We start from the raw sequence: 20,304 nt of genomic DNA on the forward strand, positions 1-20,304 counted from the left end.
GTCAATGAGAAGTTGGGACTGAAGTCAATGAAAACTGATGTTCAATACTTCACAAGATCAGGTCTTAAATTGTAACTTATTCCTATGTAGGAGCTGTACATCACCTGTACACCAACTGCTTTCTACAAGATTTACTTAATAGATGGTGCACATACACTTAACAGTGCCATACAGAAAGCCCTGTTACCTATGGACTTTATGTATTGACATTAAACAAATATATTAACCTGTCTGTTATTTAGTTTGTCTGGAATATGGAGAGACAGAAGAGACTTTTTTTTTTAATTCCAATAAGTGCTTCCACTTTTGATCATCCTTTCCACTGATTCATCATGGTCAAAAACTGTTCTTCCAGAACTGCATATTCTACTTTAAAATATGAATATGCTGCATAAAAACCTAAAATAAACTAGTTTAGCTACCCAGTAGATCTCTGACTGAAAATCCCTGAGTGGAACTCATTCTTACCCTCTTATATCAGCATAAATCACTATTAGCACTATTGAAGTTAACAGAGTTATATCCTGTTAAAACTGGCATATATGACAGCTGAATTGGCCTCTATTCATTTTTATTTTTCTAACTTTTCTTTATCCATCTCTTTCCCTACTGAGGGTGAAGAAGAAACCCTCTCCATGGACTGGGGTTAGCATTTCCTCTTTCAGGTTACAACTGAAAAAAATAAAACACTATATAAATAAAGACAAGAGATGAGAACATTCTTGCCCAGAGCTTTGGGCTATATGGGGCAGAACAGGAGGCAAATCCCCCATTACCAGAGCTTAATATCTTCAACAGAACAAATGGTGATTATGTTTTGTGGATGGAAAGCTAGATCCTCAGCTGGTATAAACAGGTGTAGCTCCAGGATCTGACCAGATAAAACTTTCACTCAGGCAGTTTTTTCAGACAAAAGAGCTGCATGTAGTAAAATCTACTAAGGCCCTAGTAAATGGAAAATCCACTTAATCTGGAAAATTTACCTGTGAACAGATTGATTGCAGTGCAGTTAGTGTCTCTGAACAGCAGATTAATGGCACACCTCTTCTGGTTCAATGGCATAATTGGTATTAGCCACTAGTCTATTCGTGGTAGCTGACAGGTGTGAATTAGCATTTGTTGGCCTAAATTTTTCACACAGAGTGGCCCTTTTGTTCAGTTCATGCTGTTTTCTTGATGTGCCAAGGTTGCTGAACAAGTCAAACTAATATATGTTTTAAATAAAAGTTCCAATGCTTGGCACATTTCCAAAGGAGTTAATGAAAAAAGTGACTATAAACTAACATAAGGCATTCTAGTCTAGTGACAATTGTTACAAGTCAAAAGAACTCCTGTGTACAATGAAAAAAATAGAGCGAGTTTAAGGAAAAGCTAAATTTGTGCAGAAGAAAAAAATTATGGAAGGAAAACAAAAGATACATAAAAGCAGAAACATCTGAAATGACATCAGCGCAACAAAATATTACTAATAAGGGGAATGGTCGGAGAAAAACAGTCAATGGCGCTAAAAGAACACAGCTCAAGTTACTCTTCAGCTTTAATCCGTCATTGGGCACAGTAAGATAGACACCAACGGACTGCAAAGATTACATATGATTGTAGGTCTTTTTCCTGTAGCATATATTAAAAGCCATCTAGAAATCACTCTCTTTCAGACAAACACACATCAAAAATCCACTTTCTCAAGCTGTGGTAAAGAAACCTGAAAATTTTTGCTATAAACTCAACCATTTCTTAATTGTACATAGGATTTTCTTCAGCAAAACTATGCATTTTCTATGGGGTTTGACAGGAGCAATTCATTCTAGCACTTAACTATAAATTAAAAATAGCCAAAGCTCAACAAAATTGTTAAGAAGATTAGACTGCTTAAATTCATAGGATGAGTTAAACAGCAACAAGAATAATGTTAAGTAAATCAGATAGGATATAGCTATGCATAACAAAAATTTTGCATATGTGAAATCTATGTAACGCTACTTTTCATTAAAGAAAAGTAAACCTTTGTTAGGTCCAGAAGCAATTGCTGCTCCACAGTACTCATGTTCATTAGAAAAATAAATTCAAAGCAGATCATTTTAAGAGTTATAATAAAATCTGACAAATGAAAATCATATATGAAACAAAATTAACACAGTATAAGGTTGTCTTTGGTGCAGCATACCTGAAGAAAGTTGATTCTACCTGTGTAACATTAGTTAGTACATATACTCCACCCTCTAGCACTCTCCTCATGAGGCAACTGTTGGTTGTTATATAGGGATTACAAACACCCACAAGAGGATTTTTAAAGTGAAGATATAAACCTACAACAAAAACAAGAAGATGGCATTAGATTGTCAAATAAGCTTTAAAACCAATGGGCCAAAGTCAGTCCTGGTTTAACTGTTGACGTCAAATCTAGTCAAGCTGGGCCTAGACAGAGCTACACATCTGAGTAATGCTCCTATCTATGTCAGAGGCAAAGCCCCCATTGCTGTTATTTAGGAAAAGGAGGAGACCTATGGGTTGGTTTTGACTTTAAAAAAAAATCCCTGATCATTTGAGTCATGAGTACTGAAGGGAAAACTCCTATTGACTGCACGGTGGAGATCAGGCCCTAAAAGGTTGCCTTTCTCCACAGGAAATATTGCAGCAGTTGTGATTATCTGTGTTGCTCTCGTGTACAGCTCTCTGGTTTAAATGGGTATAGGGTACTATCTGGGGCAATACATCAGCTCCAGAACTGGCTCCTCGCTTTGGTCCAGCTGAGCCTAAAAAACAACTTTTTGCAAAGGTTTTCCCACAGTTATGGAGTGGAAGGCTTGGGGGCCAGAGACTGCTTGGGACTTAGATTTGGAAGATGTTTGGGCTATTGGTAAACCACTGTACAGGCTTTTAATTTGTGTGTAGTACCCACAAATCTGAATAAATAAATGGTCTCATTTGAGCTGTGTAGCACAGGCTCCTCATAAATTAATTACAATACTTTGTACAAACGGTCAAACTGCATACATGTATATTTATGTAACTTGACAGCGACAGGATGTTCCCAGCCCTTTGAGGCCTCCTGCTGAAGGCCCCATGGTCCTATCCCTCCCTGCCCCAGGAAAGGAGCAGCAAAGGCATGTCCTCCAGGCCTGCCTAGAATGGTTGTATATGTGCAGCCTATCAGAGCCCAGCAAGCTCAGTTAGAAGGAGCTGCAGGGCCTGAACTGGTCAGTTCCTAGCTGGGACCAGAGAGTCAATGATGGGTGCACTGTGCTGGCCAAAGGAGTTCAATGAGCTGTATTTACTAGACCTGAGAACTGTACTCCTAAGGTAACGGGTGAAGAAAAAGGGGCGATGTGGATAAAGGTCCAGGGAAAAGCAGCAGCAAGCGGGAGGCAGTGATATGTGGCTGCTGTTTATAGGGTCCCTGGATCGGTACCTGGAGTAGTAGAAGGACCAGAGTAGAATCATAGAAGATTAGGGTTGGAAGAAACTTCAGGAGGTCATCTAGTCCAACCGTCTGCTCAAAGCAGGACCAACCCCAACTAAATTATCCCAGCCAGGGCTTTGTCAAGCCAGGCCTTAAAAACCTCTAAGAATGGAGATTCCATACTTCCCTAGGTAACCCATTCCAGTGCTTCACCACCCTCCCAATGAAATAGTGTTTCCTAATATCCAACCTAGACCTCCCTCATTGCAACTTGAGACCATTGCTTCTTGTTCTGTCATCTGCCACCACTGAGAACAGCCGAGCTCCATCCTCTTTGGAACCCCTCTTCAGGTAGTTGAAGGCTGCTATCAAATCCCACCTCACTCTTCTCTTCTGCAGACTAAATAAGCCCAGTTCCCTCAGCCTCTCCTCGTAAATCTGTGCCCCAGCCCCCTGATCATTTTCGTTGCCCTCTGCTGGACTCTCTCCAATTTGTCCACATCCTTTGTGGATGGGGGACCTAAAACTGGACACAATACTCCAGATGTGGCCACACCAGTGCCAAACAGAGGAGAATAATCACTTCCCTCGATCAGCTGGCAATGCTCCTACTAATACAGCCCAATATGCCGCTAGCCTTCTTGGCAACAAGGGCACACGGCTGACTCATATCCAGCTTCTCATCCACTGTAATCCCCAGATCCTTTTCTGCACCCACACAAGCCCCTGGGAAAGCAGCTTAAGGCCCCAAAAAGAGGACAAGGCTTGCTTAGAAGCCTGAGTGAAAGTTGGGATATAAAGTGCCCAGAGACAGGGCGGAAGACCCTGGTGAGGACAAATAGTTTTGCTGGACTTTCCCTACTTTGGAAGGGGTTCAACCATATCAGCTGTGTGACTTGGCTGGAGACTGAGCCACTGAAGACCTGCCTAATGAGGCTGACAACCTATAGGGGGTGCCAGGAGAAAAAAGACTGCAGCACCACACCCGCCCAACAGGAGGCACTTACAAAAGAGGTGAATGTCTCATGTTTAGGGCCCTACCAAAATCATGGTCATGAAAAACGAGTCATGGATTCCGCTGTGAAATCTGGTCTTTGTGTATTTTTACTATATACTATAAATATACCCTTTACTATAGGGTAAAAAATATACAAAAAGTACACAGCACTTCTCAATCTAGGAGTCCCAACCCAAAAGAGGGTCACAAAGCTATTGTGGGGGGGGATTAAAGTATTGCCACCCTTACTCCCATGCTGCTGCTGGCGGTGGTGCTGCCTTCAGAGCTGGGCACCCAGCTCTACTGTGCCATACTGTGACCCCCTCTACAATCACCTTGTGACCCATTTTTTTGGGTCCGGACCCCCAGTTTGAGAAATAGTTTTAAGGGGTTTACATGTTTATATTTTGCCTTTTTAAAATACATATTCATGTTTTGTTACAACACCATGACATTTAAGATATAAATATGTGAAACCACGAAATTCAAGATTTTTTAAAATGTTACCACTGCAAAATTTACAAAAATGGACCATGAATTTGGTAGGACTCATGTCACACTGACCCATATAAAATATTGCCCCAGGCCTATGTAATGTCAATGAGCACTGTGGGGGCCCTTGATAAAGGAGACTTAGTTCAAGAAATCTTTATATGAAAAAAGGGCTTTCATTAAATTTCTTTTGAGGGTATATGTCCAATTTAAAGGTAGGCAGGCCTTAAATTAGATCATGCAGTAGTGCTTTGCTTTGTGTACAACATGACCAGTGTAAGCACAAACATTTCACCATCAGTCTGTTCCATCCTTGGGAGCAGGTACAGAGTAATCCCAAGGGTTTCTGGATTCATCCCACACTAAATCTGAAATAGGGTTCTACAACACTTTCTGACACAACTACTAATTTATGTTCCATCAAAAGCTTTACTTTTTACCATATACAATTTACTTCATTGAACTTGTTCTACAGCAATGCTACTATTCTACTACCAGATTTAGTACCAACTTTGTTACAGTATGCAAAGAATAATTGTATAGTTTAATATCGCAAAAATACTATGGTTTATTCATTTTATTTAGTGTCTTCCTAGTATCAGTTGTGACACATTAACCAGCCAGCACTAATCACCAAGAATTGCTGTGTCACACTGGAATCACAACAACCATTTTTGCAAGTTTTCTCCAGAGAAGTCAACCATCTTGACAACTGACTATTGAACAGTAGAAGTGAATTTGGTAAAAGCAACTAATTCTTTGGCCACCTACTGCTATTTGTCATCATTACCATCATAAATATACATCTTTCACTCTAGAGCAGTGATTCTCAGCCCACGGGCCGCTTTTGGCCCAATCAGCACACAGCTGCAGCCCATGTGACATCCTCAGGGCCATACAGGTAGTATATATATTGTGTAGATGCAGCCCACAATGGTAAATACGACTGCTCTAGAGGCTTCATCGTACATTTAAGTCCTTTTTCTGGTTGGGAGTTTTGCACACTGGCTGACAAGTCAAAATGGATAAGTTTCCTGTGATGCTTCCACACTGCTGATATTTCTTTAATAAAGTAATAAAGATCAACTGCCTAGATAATCTTCAGGATAGGCCAGAAATAATCAAAAAATCAATCACCTAGCTCATAATATCCACAATTCTATCAACAAACCTTTGTATATAATGTTTCAAGAAATCTCGAACCTTGGTAGTTTTATTTTCCATTTACAGGAATTTTACTTTTTATATTGATAATTCAAAATCTCTGTCTATGGACAATCTCAGGATGAAAGCACAGAATCTTATGTAGACATTATCTAGAAAGAAATCTCTCTTCTCTCCCCCCAACCCATTCTTCTTACTGTATGGATGCAAATTTCCTTAGAACTAGAGGACTAGAATGAAATTTATGTTATATTCAATTGCTTACTCCATTTTTTACATAAAAATTAAGTCTTGTAATAGATTGATTTTGAAGTATATGAAACCTTTAAAGGATCTATATTTAAAATCAAGATAACTTAAAAATAATAACTTAAAATATCACTTTACACTGCTAAGAAACATGGACTTTTCAGAGATACTGCAGTCTTGCAATATTTGACAGAACTCTGCTTTTTGGTGGAGTTCTGGGCGGGGGGGTGGGGTTTTTTTTGTTTTTTTTTTTTTTTTTGGTTAAAACAGGCCTGTAGACATCAAACTACTCTGATGATCTGGAAGATATAAGTTAATTTAAGTCCATGCATTATGCCTTTTTAATTATGTGTTCACCTCAGTAATATAGGCATTTCAGGTCCATAAAACTTTCACACTATTAAAAAATGTAAGCCAAAGCCTCATAACCAATAAGTTTGAACTTTATATGGCTAATCATTTAAGTCAGGAAGTTAAACACTCCAAACAAAACAAATGTTTCTTCTGTAAATATAAGCAACAGTATTGTGTAACAATCTGAAAGGAGACTAACGAAACTGCAAAAAACATTTTAGATTCCTAGATGTTAGTGTTTTGTAAAGTACAGTATGAGAATTTAAAGATGTAATGGTGATGACAGCACAAATACCTTTCAGGTATAAGGTAAAGAAACACCAGGTGGTCTAACCTGCTCTCCTGCATAATGTGAAAGGGCACTTAATATCAACAACCAGTTTGACTATATCCACCTGATTTACATACAGTCTGCGTTTAAATGGTGCATGAACAGTAGGTGCCTATTTGGTACAATATAAATGTACACCGCTTCCTCTCATTTACAATAACATTCTTCCTCTAACCCCTCCCTAATGCTGCTACTTTTGTAGTATCAGATTAATGTTCCACAGCTGCAGGCTGGACTCCATCAGACCGCATTAGAGCTGCAGAACTGCGATCGCATAACTCCCCCTTCATTAGAGAAACCAAGAGCAAGCAAAAACACACACTCACACACACACAATTGCCATCTGCACCTCCACGACGCACTGATCAGAGTCACAACCAACATAAAAGGCAAGAGGGTAGAATGACAGGGCCGTGATTGTTTCCCCCCCCCCCCCCCCGGGAACAAACGCAATCTCGATTTCCTGTTGGGTGGGGTTTTGACAGTGCATAAGGGGAATCGTGCAAAATGTAGCCGGAAAGACCCGAATAAAGGTTGTCAGATCACTGCATTGTGCTGCATCATTTCTCCTCAGGCAAAGGGGAAAGCATAACAACAAACAGCACAGGCATGATTTACACACACATGCTTCCCAAATATAAAGACTGCAACAGAGCAAACAGGGAGGCGAAACGTCCTTCTCGTTTCACACAGATAAATTCAAATCTGATTAGGCTTTATGCTCTGGAAAGGCACTATTACCGCAATCCAACCAATGCGTAAGGAAGACGCCAATTCCACCAACAGAGGGAACCCTGGCCGATCCACATCCACGCCTAAAACACGAACCTGTTGAAGTCCTGGGGGGGGAGGGAAGGAGAGAGGGGAAATGGACCGGTCTCCTCCAGAGCTGATGTACGCCCAGTCCAGAAAGACAGAAGGGCGGCGGGGGGAGGGGGAGAGGCGGCGGCAGCGGCAGCGGCAGCGGCAGCGGCAGCACAGCTAGCTCCCGACCACGCCTGTTTGCATCCCATGTACCGTTACAGGCAGCCCCCTATGGCAGGCTCCCACGGTCCGGGCTTTGAAGCTTCCTGCTGTCACTCGCTCCCCCGTGGTTGCCCAGTTTTGCGGCTGGACCATTCATCCCCCTTGCCCACGCACAAGCCAAGCAGCGGCAGCGCCCGAGGGGGCGGCGCAATAACCCTGCTGCAACGGAACGATGGAGCCGCTGACAGCGCTGGGGGCGCGCAGCCCGCACCCACGCCGCCCAGCTCCAGCCGGGCGGCCAAGCCCACGGCCCCGTCCCCCGCGCCGCGGCAGGGGAAAAGCCTTTCTCGCCCCCCCTCCCCTCTCCTCTCTGCAGAGGGAGACCCAGCCGGGTGCATCAGAGGCCCTCGCCTCCTTTCTCTACAGTCCCCCGCCCCATCAGATACACACGCTTCCCTGCCTGACTGTCCCCTCCTTGTGCTCTTCCCCATGGGGAGGTGACATCCCCCCCCCCGACCTCCTGCCTTTGCCATGCCTCCCTGCAGCCTGCGGGGAGGGGGCAGGACTCTTGCGGCGGGGGGGGGGGGTGGGATCCGATCGTGGCTGTGCCATGTTGTCCGCATGCACCGAGAGCCCCTACCTCGCCTGGCTGGGGAGCCGCTCCCGCCGCGGTAAGCTGAGGGCTCCGCTCCGCAGCGGCGCGTGGGGGGGAGATGCAGCTCCGGGCAGTGGCTGGAGCGAAAGGGAGGGACTGGAGGAATCCGCAGCCCGCCCGCCTGCACAGCGACAGCTGCGCCGAGCCGGGAGCCAGGGGGCGGGGAGAGCGCGCGCACACCCCCCCCCGCCCCGCCCCGCCCCGCCCCGCCGCGCGCGCTCGCGGGCGGGGAAGGGGATGGGATCGCAGGCGCCCTCCTCCCTCGCCGCCCGGCACCGGGCCAAACGGCACCGCAAGCCCCGCTGCTGCAGCGCCGGCGGAGCGACACGCACCCGAGGGTCCGGGCCTCCCTCGCGAGCCGCGGCGTGATGCAAGCAGAACAGGGCACGCGAACGTACTTTCCGACCTGCCGGGCATGGAGACGGAGCGGGAAGGCGGGGGGCTGCTGCTCCGAGGCCCAGGCTGTGCACTGGCCTCCCTAGCAATGGCTGAGGTCACCGGGAATTGAAAGGTAATTTAATGAGCGCCAGTGCAACAGGGGACACTGATTTTCAGTGAGATGCTTTGGCATGTAGGCCTCGCACTCTGTGGACCCAGGCGAGGAGAGCTGCAATTTTGCAAACCTCCCTGCTGGGTGGTAGGTTTGTGTTGCTGGCATGGTGGGGGTGATTTTCCTTACCTGCCGCCAGAGGATCAGCCCGTGGGCATTTGGTTTTGTATTGACCAAGTGATTAGTGGAGGAACTGGGGGCACAGCGGCTCTGTGCAATAGCTCGTATCTCGGGAGACGTGTGTTCACCAATTCTGCCACCGTTGGAAGGAGTTTAATTGTCTGAACCAAACAGAAATTACATTGGTCTTAAACCATGAGGCCCCCGGCATGGGACAATGTGGACATCATTTTCCATGAAAGGTCTATGAGGGGGTATGCAAACCCCATGCTGGGCAACACAGGGTTAACAAGCCACTTGGGGCTCAGATGGCCCTGCCCCATCACACCTGAGAGAGAGGTCAAAAATGGAGGAAGGAGCTTAAAAGGGTTCTGGGCTCAGGCAGACATGAGAGGAGAGCTGAATTCAGTCCTCAGTGCCTGGCGAGGGGCCAGCTGAAGGCAGGAGCATCTGGAATAGCCACTGCCCAAAGGCCCCTTCCAGAAGGAAGGGGAGACCTGAGACTGACTCTCCTTGGGGTGAGACTACCCCCTGCTATTTACTTGTAAACTCAGCTTAGGGCTGCAGCCTGTTGAACACCCTGTGAAGGACAAGAGCTTCTTTTACCCAGTTTGGGGATGATTCACTTGTATTAATTCCTCTTTTGTGCTGTTCACTTCCAACTGCAGAAGAGTGGACTATACAGGCCCAGCTGGAGGGCTGAGCCTCTTAGGAGTGAAAGTGAAGTGGGGAAAAATACCTGGCCATCCCTGTAGAGCGTGGGGAGCACAGGGCTCTGCCCCACAGACAACATGGGGAAGGAACTCTAGTGAGATGAGAATAATTTAAAACAACAACTAAAGTACTGTATAAGAACTAAGTATTTTTATTTACAACACAGTAGCACATCAGGGGTGAGAGCCTTGTAGGGGTGCCAGGCATCTGTTTTTTTACTGGAACACTAGGTCGAAAAGGGACCCTAGTGGCTCTGCTTAGCATCGCTGAGTGGGCCGCTAAAAGTCTGGCCACAGCAGCTGGTTCCACGCAGGTCCTGGAAGAGGCCGGCATGTCCCTCCAGCTCCTCGGTGCAGGTGCAGCCAGGGGGGCTCTGTGCGCTGCCCCTGCCGCAGCACAGGCACTGCCCCAAGCGCCGGCTGCGCAGCTCCCATTGGCCAGGAACCCCTTCTGAGAAGGGGCGGGTTAGGGGCAGGGACTCAGAAAAGGCAGGGGTGTTTGGTTTTCTGCAATCAGAAAGTTGGCAACCTTAGAGTCTTGTTATGATATGAAGTGTACAAACACATAGTGAGAAGACCACCCCTGTCCCAGAGATTTGACAAGCCAACTGTGCAACAAGACACAACAGATGTATAAAATAGGCAAAGGGGAAGATGAGGTAACAATAAAATGATCCTATTTTGCATAAAAAGCAGTAATCTTAGCTCACAACCGCCTGACCATTATGAAAAAGAATAGGTTACATGGAACAAAGAGATTTTAGAAATTTACATATATAGTGAAAGGAAATAAAGTGAAATAAACTGTGCAGTTTAAGAGCTGAGTTTTGCCACCTTTCTGCATGCCAAATAGAACCTCATCCCCCACATAGTCCCACTGAAATCAGATGGCATATCTGCAGAGTAAAATGCTAGTCAACCTGAGTAAGGTTGAAAAAATCTGACTCAATGTAAAAAGTTCTACAGAAGAGAGAGTTTCCCAATCTATATTTCCTTCAATACAAGGACTAAATTTTAGGGCTGTCAATTAATCAGTTAACTCACACAATTAACTAAAAAAAATCACGATTAAAAAAATTTAATTGGGATTACTCGCAATTTTAATTGCACTGTTAATCAGTAGAATACCAATTGAAATTAAATATTTTGGATGTTTTTCTACATTTTCATGTATATTGTATTCTGTGTTGTAATTGAAATCAAAGTGTATATTTTTATTACAAATATTTGCACTGTAAAAATGTTAAACAAAAAAATAGTATTTTTCAATTCACCTTATACAAGTACTGTAGTGCAATCTTTGCTGTGAAAGTGCAACTTATAAATGTACATTTTGTTTTGTTACATAACTGCACTCAAAACGAAAACAGTGTAAAACTTCAGAGCCTACAAGTCCACTCAGTCCTACTTCTTGTTCAGCCAGTCATTGAGACAAACAAGTTTGTTTACATTTACAGGGGATAATACCACCCTCTTCTTGTTTACAGTGTCACCAAAAAGTGAGAACAGGTATTCGCATGGCATTTTTGTAGCTGGCATTGCAAGGTATTTATTTATATGCTAGATATGCTAAACACCCATATGCCCCTTTGTGCTTCGGCCACCATTCCCGAGGACGTGTTTCTATGCTGCTGATGCTCATTAAAAAAATAATTTAATTAAATTTGTGACTGAACTCCTTGGGGGAGAATTATATGCCTCCTCCTCTGTTTTACCCACATTCTGCCATATGTTTCATGTTATAGCAGTCTTAAATGATGACCCACCACATGTTACTCATTTTAAGAACACTTTCACTGCAGATTTCACAAAATGCAAAGAAGGTACCAATGTGAGATTTCTAAAGATAGCTGCAGCACCCGACCCAAGGTTTAAGAATCTGAAGTGCCTTCCAAAATCTGAGAAGTATGAGGTATTTTCAGAAGTCTTAAAAGAGCAACTCTCCGATGTGGAAATTACAGAACCCGAACCACCAAAAAAGAAAATCAACCTTCTGCGGATGGCATCTGACTCAGATAATGAAAATGAACATGCGTTGATCCACACTGCTTTGGATTGTTATCAAGCAAAACCCATCATCAGCATGGACACATGTCCCCTGGAATGATGGTTGAAGCATGAAGGGACATATGAATCTTTAGCGCATCTGGCATTTAAATATCTTGCAACGCCGACTACAACAGTGCCATGAGAATGTCTGTTCTCATTTTCAGGTGACATTGTAAACAAGAAGTGGGCAGCATTATCTCCTGCAAATGTAAGCAAACTTGTTTGTCTGCGCGATTGGCTGAACAAGAAGGATTACTGAGTGGACTTGCAGGCTCTAAAAGTTTACCTTGTTTTATTTTTGAATGCAGTTTTTTTGTACATTTGTAAGTTCAACTTCCATGATTGCACTACAGTACTTGTATTAGGTGAACTGAAAAATACTATTTCTTTTGGGGGGTTTTACAGTGCAACTACTTGTAATCAAAAATAAATATAAAGTGAGCACTGTACACTTTGTATTCTGTGTTGTAATTGAAATCAATATATTTGAAAATGTAGAAAACATCCCAAAATATTTAAGTAAATGGTATTGTATTACTGTTTAATAGTGCAATTAATCACGCAATTAATCAAGATTAATTTTTAATAGTTTGTCAGCCCTCCTAAATTTTACAATGTTTGACAAAGCAAAACTCCCCATTAGCTTAATGGGAATTTTGCACCATTTAAGGTCTGAAGAATCTGACCCTAAATAACGATGGCTAACCACATGTTCAAGTACTTGTTGCGTACATCCCATTTTAGGCTGTTTATTTGTTTTACGTGGTTAAAGCTTCCCAAATTTTGGTCCAGACTCTGAAGCATTGCTTTTACTGCAGTCATCAGGAATAATAATTCAAAGAACTAATCACCAAAAAGATTAATATTTTGCCCACTAGCTGTGTTAACATGGGAGATTTCTCAAGATTAGTTTATAATTCAATTGCATTGCCTTTCTACAACAAGCCAAAATCTTTTAACTTTTGGGCAGTTCCAGGATCTATGTATCATGTTACCAGCCTGACCACAGTTCCTCCACTTCACAGGCCCAGATCCTTAAACTTCCATTGATTTAAATTAATGTTAGAAGCCTAAATACCTTTGAGGATCAGGGACACAGTTGGTTAGGTCAGTGGTTCTCAACCAGGGGTCCAAGGCCCCCTGGGGGACTGTGTGCAGGTTTTGGAGGGGCTGCCAAGCAGGGCCAGCATTAGACTCACTGGGGCCCAGGACAGAAAGTCAAAGCCTTGCTGCATGGGATTAAAGCCTGGTCCCTGAGCCCCACCACCCAGGCTGATGCTGAAGCCTGACCAATGTAGCTTTGTGGGGGCTCCTGTGGCATGAGGCCCCAGGCAATTGCCCTGCTTGTTATCCCCTAATGCCAGCCCTGGCTTCTATATGCAGAAAACCGTTATTGTGACACAGGTGAGCTGTGAAGTTTTTATAGCATGTTGCAGTGGGGGGGGGTCAGAAAGAAAAAGATTGAGAACCTCTGCATTAGGTTACTGCCCATTTTATATACCAATGTATGGGTTATAATGATAAACATCATATACAATCCTGGAGCAAGAGCCTGTGATTTTCACTTTGACTGTATTTATACAAGTTATTGGGTTTATTAATATCCTTTTGCCGGGCATCAGTGTGAACTTAATTAGTTGGATTTTGTTCAGTAATTCATAAAGCATAGATTTTAGCCAGGAAGTTGTTAGTATTATTTGTGTGATAAAACATCACAAGCCGAATAGAGGGATGTAATATACTTGTTCCTGTTTAAAGGATAAGGGATTAAAATGTTAATAACCAACTATTAATAGCTCCCAAGCAAGTAGGTAGTGCAAAAAAAAAATGTGCAACCTATGAAAGAGAGTGGGCAAGAGAATCCAGCATATTTCAAGATTCTGTGTCTCTCAATCCACATAGCTCAACTATGGGTGGAGCAAATATTCAATCTGGATGCGCTATGTGATAAAATGCTGGAGAATGATGAGAAGGTGGTGCATGTCTTTGTGGATTTTGTTAAGGCATCTGACAGCATATGGCACAAATCTATCTAGGCAATCCTATGGCTGGTCGGAGCAGGTGAAAATGTAATAAAGCTGAGACAAAATCTCTACAGAAGCATGACAGCTTCAGTGTTTGTGAGCAGAATAATTGGTTTGATCTGAGGATCAGAGCCAGACAGAGATGCATGCTATCACTGACTCAACTGTTATCCTGAAGAAATCTTAAGAACGGCCACTGATGGAATCCTACAGGAGAGTGTTCCCATTGGTGAATGAAAAATTAGTCATCTGTGCATTTGATATAGATTGACCTGATTGGACTGTTGCAAGAAGTAGTACAAAAATTGCTACAAAGAGTAGCAGTGGAAGCAGAGAAGTTAGTTCTAAAGATATCACACAAAAACACAAATACAGTGGTGGCATCTACGTCTGTTGAAATGGCAAAGGTATACCTACCCAAATCTGAAGAGACGCTGAAGTGTATTGAGCACTTCAAATATATGGGTAACATCACTACAAGTGACACTAAACATCACTTAGAAATCTGACATAGAATTGGACTCATGACTGCTACTCTAGCAACAGTCAGCCAAATTTGGAGAAGCAAAGGTATTACTATGAAGTGTAAAATGAAACCGATTCATTCTCTTGTCTTCAGCATTTTGCTATAGGCAAGCAAGACATGGACACTAAGGAAACAGGATATTAAGAAGCTTTCTGCCCTTGAATCGAAATGCTAGAGGCACTTGCTGAGCATTAGCTATACCTTTCACATGACTAACAAATAGGTAATACCTGAATTTATAGCATAACTGGAGTGATAACCAATATCACCAAAAGAAAGAAAACTTGAGTTTGTGGGAGATGTGGGCTGGATGAGCAGAGGAAAGTTGCTGAAGCTAGTTTTGTAGGGACACGGGCCAGCAGCAGGGTGTTCCCACAACAAGTGTGGTTTGATAATGGGCTGACTGGATGGGATGTGGCATGGCACACAACTCAAGGCTGTGCAAAGACTGCAAGATATGGAGGAAGATTGCTGGCCAATGACTCCCATGTGTTGTGGTTACTGTTCATGGTGCTGACACCTTAGAAATCAGACTTGTAATCCATCTAGGCTGGTACCCTGTCTCCAATGGTGGCTTGTATCCAGTGCTTCAGAGTAAAATCCGTTCTAGACAATTGTGGAATAGTCTGCCCAAAGAAGAAATTTCTTCCTGAAACTCATCAGTTAGTGATGGGCTTATGCCTTCAAGCATAAGGGTTTATCTCTCTCAAATATTTTATCCTGTCTAATTTGTAATTGCAGATGTTTTTATATATGTCTAATTTTTTTTTTTGAAACTTATTAAACTCATGCCTGCCTCATCTTGTGGCAATGAGTTCCCCACTCATTGTTTACAAATTGTTTTTTAAACTTTTGAATTAAATTACACCCAGAAATGAATAAGAACCAGTGCAGTCTTTGGTGTAACAATCTGCCTAAAGCAAGGCCATTAAGCTGACAAGACACTGCATTCAGCATCTCCTAATAAGTGTTGTTCCAGCATAGTTCCCTGTTGAGTACATTTCAGTAATCTAATCTAGTTGGCCTGAATGGCACAGGCAAGGTCCATATAAAAGAGAAATAGTTACAGTCTATGAGCAGGAATCAAATGAAAAGGACACTTCTAGTCACTGATGCCACGTTGGACTGCAGGATCAATCAGGGATCCAGGAACACCCCTACAATGTGAATCTCCCTCTATGTACTTACATAATCCCCACACCATAGCATCTGATGATCCAGTATGAATGAATGAATGAATCTATCCAGTACCCCTGTCAAGTAGGGGAGCATTTTAGGCTCAGAGGGTGCTATTCAAAAAAACTCAGACTAGGGGAAGCCATGCTTATGTTGGCTTTGTGCCACACTTGCCCCCTCCTGGGGCTGCTTTGTGAGCTGAAGCATCCCCCAGCATAATTTAGTGTGATTACAGTTTGGGTAGGCATACCTGCACTAGCTTTACCTGAGCTATCATGACTACAGATGCTGCATTTTCAGTACTAACACGGGTTTCAGCAACATGAGTAGATAGCCAATGTAGACATACCCTGAGACAGCCCTGGTTATGTCCGTACCTGTCCAAGAGCCCATCCTTGGATCATGCCTCAGTTTCTCTTTCACCCTGTATAAACTAGTCCAAACAAGCTTTTACCTTTACCATTAGAAAAACCCTCAACCCAGGGGTTCCCTTTACTGATAATGGAAATTAATACAAGTAAAATCTTATTTTTAGAGCTATTCTTAGTCTGTAGTCCATTCTTTCTGAATGCTTGTTCAACTTATTCATAAATGATCTGGCGAAAGTTTGCAGACGATACTAAACTGCTCAAGATAGTTAAGACCAAAGCAGACTGTGAAGAACTTCAAAAAGATCTCACAAAACTAAGTGACTGGGCAACAAAATGGCAAATGAAATTTAATGTGGATAAATGTAAAGTAATGCACTTGGGAAAAAATAACCCCAACTATACATACAATATGATGGGGGCTAGTTTAGCTACAACTAATCAGGAGAAAGATCTTGGAGTCATCGTGGATAGTTCTCTAAAGACGTCCACGCAGTGTGCAGCGGCAGTCAAAAAACCAAACAGGATGTTAGGAATCATTAAAAAAGGGATAGAGAATAAGATGGAGAATATCTTATTGCCCTTGTATAAATCCATGGTACGCCCACATCTTGAATACTGCGTACAGATGTGGTCCCTTCATCTCAAAAAAGATACACTGGCATTAGAAAAGGTTCAGAAAAGGGCAACTAAAATGATTAGGGGTATGGAACTGGTCCCATATGAGGAGAGATTAAAGAGGCTAGGACTTTTCAGCTTGGAAAAGAGGAGACTAAGGGGGGATATGATTGAGGTATATAAAATCATGAGTGGTGAGGAGAAAGTGATTAAGGAAAAGTTATTTACTTGTTCCCATAATATAAGAATTAGGGGCAACCAAATGAAATTAATGAGAAGCAGGTTTAAAACAAATAAAAGGAACTTCTTCTCCAGTCAGCACAGTCAATCTGTAGAACTCCTTGCCTGAGGAGGTTGTGAAGGCTAGGATTATAACAGGGTTTAAAAGAGAACTAGATAAATTCATGGAGGTTGTCTATTAATGGCTATTAGCCAGGATGGGTAAGCAATGGTGTCCCTAGCCTCTATTTGTCAGAGGGTGGAGATGGACGGCAGGAGAGAGAACACTTGATCATTACCTGTTAGGTTCACTTCCTCTGGGGCACCTGGCATTGGCAACTGTCGGTAGACAGGATACTGGGCTGGATGGACCTTTGGTCTGACCCAGTATGGCCATTCTTATGTTCTTGATACCGCTCTGGCTCTTTTACATGGTACAAAGAATATGGAGCAGGGATGAGGATCTCACCCAGATAGTTTAGGTAAATCATCCAAAGTCACATGGGTACTGATTGGCAGAAAGGGAATTTAATCCAAACCTCTGAGTCCCAGTGCAGTGCCTTAGCTACAAGGCCACCCTTCCTTTGTTAACCACAAAAGTGCAATCCTATCTACACCTTTCAGGGTCGACTCACCAAAACTTTGCAGTCAGTGATATCAGAGGCTACTGGCAAATGTAAAACAATATCTGTCTGTGTCTATTGCTAGGAGATAAACAATCATACAAACTGTCTCCGTATTAGCTCCAAGCCAGAAACCCAAAGATTCCAGATCATGCCGGAGCTGCCTTGCTACCATTTTGTATTATCATGTCTGAAATGGATGAATTAGAGGCAAAGTGGCAGACAATGTCAAGAGAGTATTTCTTGACCACAGACTATGACATTAGCCAGGGTACAATCTGGATTGATGGGCAGCTGTGTCCCCTCAATTCTCCAACTTAGGGTGCCTTTTACACTGCTTTGCTGTGAGAGCTACCATGGCTGGCCATTCATACACCCTCTAGCATGTAAATTACTCCCAGTTGAGTTATAGGCTTGCTCAAGGTCAGCCATTCCTGAATTATATTACAGAATGACACCAGCAGATTTGTAGTCCCAGACTTGTCTCCAGAAATGTGCATGTTGCATGTCCAGCACCCTCCTGGACAACACAAACTGATTAGAAAGTCCATCATTTCATTAATAGAAAATTATATGCACCAATCTTGTTATCTCAAATGGAGCTTCCCAAAACACTTTAGTCCAGACACACGCTGGTTTAGATAAAACAATGTAAGTTTATTAACTACAGAAAATAGATTTTAAGTTATTAAAAATAATGACAAAAAGTCAGAATGGGTTACAAAGAAATAAAAGGTAAAATGCAAACTAATACTTTACTTAGCCTGATAAGTTAATTCAAAGCAAAAAGATTTCTCTCTCCATATGCTTGCAGCAGTCTCGCTGGAATCATTTCAGCCACGACCCCTCCGCCAGTTCAGTGATGCGTTCTTTGTCTTTCAAATGTCATTGATGCCGTGAGGAGAGATGAGGGGAGAGAGATGATTTGGGGCCTCTGTTCCTCATTTTTATATCTTTTCCTCCCCTTTGAGAATCTCCAGCTTGGATTCAAGTGACAGCCAATCTGTTTAAATGGGAACCCTCAGATGTTCCATTGCCAAAACATAAATCTCTTGCTCGCACCCTTCTTCGTGCCAAAGAATGGCCACTTAATCCAGTGATAGTCCATTTGATTGTGCTGATACCTGGCTAAGGTGTCAGTTTGTCTTTTGTCCCTGAGGAATTGGTCTGTACCTGCTTTTCTAAACTTGGAATATGTCTCCGTAAAGTCATACAGTAGAATCTTAAAACTTTACATACGGTGTTGCCACACATTTTACCAGGAAAATAACGTTCAGCAGATTATGAGTTTAAGTGATATCTCACCAGGCATACTTTGTGTAAAATTTATCATAGTCTTGTAAAACTGGTGAACATAAGGTCATAAGCTGTCACACAAAGACCTAACAGCAGCTTGTTCGACTGAAATGGACAACCTGCCTTCCTGTAGGGAAGGATCATCAATCTCATTCTTTTCCTTACCCTGGATTTTATCACCAGCTTTGTGCCTCATGTAGGTTGGTCTAATGAACACAGTGGAATCAGCCTCTTAGTGCAGTGGTTTTCAAACTTACTACAGTAAGGCCCCACTGAGCTAAGGACCCACCAGCCTATGTGCTAGAGACATGTTCAAGTACATCAGCTACTGGTGAATGACTAGACTACTAAAGTATACACCGTTATAACAAAAAGAAAAGGAGTACTTGTGGCACCTTAGAGATTAAATTTTTTGAGCATAAGCTTTCGTGAGCTACAGCTCACTTCATCGGATGCATTTGGTGGAAAGTGCAGTGGGGAGATTTATATACACACACAGAGAACATGAAATAGTGGGTTTTATCATGCACACTGTAAGGAGAATGATCACTTAAGATGAGCCATCAGCAGCGGGGGGGGGGGGGGGGGGGGGGGGAAAACCTTGCATGGTGACAAGCAAGGTAGGCTATTTCCAGCAGTTATCAAGAACATCTGAGGAACAGTGGGGGGTGGGGGGAGGAGAAATAACATGGGGAAATAGTTTTACTTTGTGTAATGACTCATCCATTCCCAGTCTCTATTCAAGCCTAAGTTAATTGTATCCAGTTTGCAAATTAATTCCAATTCAGCAGTCTCTCGTTGGAGTCTGTTTTTGAAGCTTTTTTGTTGAAGGATAGCCACTCCTAGGTCTGTAATCGAGTGACCAGAGAGATTGAAGTGTTCTCCAACTGGTTTTTGAATGTTATAATTCTTGACGTCTGATTTGTGTCCATTCATTCTTTTACGTAGAGACTGTCCAGTTTGACCAATGTACATGGCAGAGGGGCATTACTGGCACATGATGGCATATATCACATTGGTAGATGCGCAGGTGAACGAGCCTCTGATAGTGTGGCTGATGTGATTAGGCCCTATGATGGTGTCCCCTGAATAGATATGTGGACAGAGTTGGCAACGGGCTTTGTTGCAAGGATAGGTTCCTGGGTTAGTGGTTCTGTTGTGTGGTGTGTGGTTGCTGGTGAGTATTTGCTTCAGGTTGGGGGGCTGTCTGTAAGCAAGGACTGGCCTGTCTCTCAAGATCTATGAGAGTGATGGGTCATCCGTCAGGATAGGTTGTAGATCCTTGATGATGCGTTGGAGAGGTTTTAGTGGGGGCTGAAGGTGATGGCTAGTGGCGTTCTGTTGTTTTCTTTGTTGGGCCTGTCCTGTAGTAGGTGACTTCTAGGTACTCTTCTGGCTCTGTCAATCTGTTTCT

The 20,304-nt window shown here is 43.0% G+C and overlaps 1 protein-coding gene across 2 annotated transcripts in view; it reads right to left on the minus strand.

Moving 5' to 3' along the window:
• The window catches only part of SPTBN1 (spectrin beta, non-erythrocytic 1), a 222,708-nt gene extending 213,834 nt beyond the window's left edge, over window positions 1-8,874 (minus strand). Inside the window, exon 1 of one of the 2 annotated variants that reach the window (XM_038394320.2) lies at window positions 8,594-8,874. The gene's annotated coding sequence lies outside the window, so the exon portion shown is untranslated. Of the gene's footprint in view, window positions 1-7,815; window positions 8,394-8,593 lie in introns of those variants that run through there. The other variant, XM_038394321.2, reaches the window with a different exon arrangement.
• Between the last annotated feature and the right edge of the window lie 11,430 nt (window positions 8,875-20,304).

This window comes from Dermochelys coriacea, chromosome 3 (genome assembly GCF_009764565.3).
Source record: "Dermochelys coriacea isolate rDerCor1 chromosome 3, rDerCor1.pri.v4, whole genome shotgun sequence".
In the NCBI taxonomy this organism is placed as follows: domain Eukaryota; kingdom Metazoa; phylum Chordata; order Testudines; family Dermochelyidae; genus Dermochelys; species Dermochelys coriacea.